Below are 2,513 nucleotides of genomic sequence, written 5' to 3'. Positions count from 1 at the left end.
AGGTAGAAACGATCGCTGATCCGGAGGCGCAACGTAAACTCGTCGCCGACCACCACGCGAGCAAAGCGAATCACAGGGGTATAGAGGAAACATTACGCGCTCTGAAACGGCTATACTTATGGAAATCCATGAGGCGCACCGTGGGTTATTGTATCGTGGCATGCGTCATATGTCAACAGGCCAAGTACGATCGCCGACTCCCAGTAGCCGAACAGGTAACCACACCCACTCGAACCCTTACAATCGGTCCAGATGGACATTTACTCAAACGTGAAACAGTCGTGGCTAACAGGGGTCGACCCATTCAGTAAAATTGCGATGGTCTACCCTATCGAAGCGAAGACCCCCGGGGCGGTATGGGAGGGGATCCAGCGCAACCTATGGGGTACCGGACGAATTCACATCGGATTGTGGTAGAGAATTCGATAATGCTCTAATTCGCAGTGAGAGCAAAATGTTGGGGATTACCTGGCGACTAACACTCCCCATCACATCAAGGGCAGGGGCACGGTTGAACGATTGCACAACACGCTAGGGGAACATCTTCGGTTGCTCAAGTTAGGGCGAAATCTCGAGCCATACTAAGCCATGCCACGCGCAGTTATAGCGTATAACAACATTATACACGCGGCTACGGGGTTATCACCCGTGAAGATAGTGTTCGGACAAAGGCGTCGCGATAGGGGAGACCTAATTACAATCAACAACAACGACCTCAGAGCGAAACTTTATCAAAAAAGGGAGTAGCGCCAAGAGACATGGGCAAAGGTACGAGAGAGGTTGATACGCGAGAAACAAATCAGAGTTATGAAAGCTAATGACCGCCCCACAGTCTGTAAAACGGGTCCGCTAGCATTGGGTACAATTGTATATCGTCGATTGAGAACCGCCCGCAATAAAACGGCAGCGCGTTACGAGGGCCCCTATCGGATCATTACCATTAGGGAACATAACCTATTTACGATAAGAGACGTAAATCACCCGTTTAGGTCCCGCACAGTTCATCTTGAAGAATGGACGACGGCGCTCAGCCTGGACCATCAAGAGAGTGATTTTTTTTTTTTGCCTTTTGTTTTGTTTTTCGATTTCAGTGAATGTATCATTTCAGATTATATTTAATGTAGTAGTGCTCTACAATGAATACTCATGTGTTAGTTCATGGTTTCAGTGTTATGGAAATACATATTTTTTTAATGTTAAGCATAGCTCAGAGGAATAAGAGCAAGTATATGTATATAGATTCTTTCTCTCTTTGTAAGATGTTTAGTTTTATTAATTTTTTTTTATTTTAAAGTTCCTCCATACGAAGGAACTGGAGGGAGGGAGTTAGCTGTGTATATTCTGATGATAATAATCAGAACTCTGTACTAGTAGGATTAGTTACCTCTAAGTTTGACAACAAACCAATTCCTATATATTTCAGATGATTGTAATAATAAAGCCAATTGTTAAGTATTCTTGTGTCGTTACTCTGCCCGAACCCTCTTTTATTTTAAGGTAATCTTTCAGTCTAATCGAGATTTTCGATATTTTACCTTGTGGTAATATAGATATAGAATCTAAACAACAATATTACGATATTATTTTATCGAAATTTTCTTTAAAAAGACTAGAAAACTGTGTAGAATAATTAAAAATGTATAATCGATATTTTATTTTGACATTACGTATTTATTTCGATAATATCTAAACTCTTGGACAAATCTTAGTTTCACCGGAGATTGGTGCAACCGGCGGAGGGTACTTGCAGATACCATGATGTTCATCCAATTATGAGTTCATTTTACCTTGTAACTTAACAGCAGTAGCGTGGTTGTCGTTAGGCAGCGCACCCCTATGCACCCCTACGTGGAGTCCAAGATTTCCGAGCAGGATAGACAAGTTGGGTTCCTCTATCGCAAATGCAACAGAGACCCTGAAACACCAGCAGATGTGCTGGGGAAATGCCCCAACAAATCCCTCCTCGTAACACACCGGCATCACAGAGTTAAGCATGAAATGACGAAGCTCCTTAGTGGATGATGAACCTGCTTGTGCGGATATTGTCGCTTTCCCTTACAAGGGGAAGTCAGCAATCATTCAAGGTCCCACTGTGTGAGATATGAAAATAACGACCTTGACCGGGCAAATAAAGTAGAGAGGGAAAAGTAGGAAGTCTACGATAAATGCATCCCTTTCCTTAAAGAAATGTTCCGAAAGGACTTCAGAAAACGAGACTTCAACGTGAGTGGCCTTTAGTTCGGAGTCCGTGGAAGGATACCCAGCACAACTAGGAACTTTATGGATAAACTCGGGATTGAAATCCAGGACTTAACTCAGGCAAGGTTAACAGGGGGAATATAATACTCGACTCCCTGGGAATCATCCACCACCACATGCATGGAAACTGATGAGTAATGGAATCATCCAGAGGAAGGATGTAATGCATACAGTTTTTATTTTTCTAATTTTTATATACATTTGTTACTTTTTTATATCTGTTTGTTATTATTTTTTTAATGTATACATATATA

Source organism: Halyomorpha halys, unplaced genomic scaffold (genome assembly GCF_000696795.3).
Source record: "Halyomorpha halys isolate HHAL.00 unplaced genomic scaffold, Hhal_1.1 Scaffold338.1, whole genome shotgun sequence".
Lineage (NCBI taxonomy): Eukaryota > Metazoa > Arthropoda > Insecta > Hemiptera > Pentatomidae > Halyomorpha > Halyomorpha halys.
Note: the sequence above shows the minus strand (reverse complement) of the source record.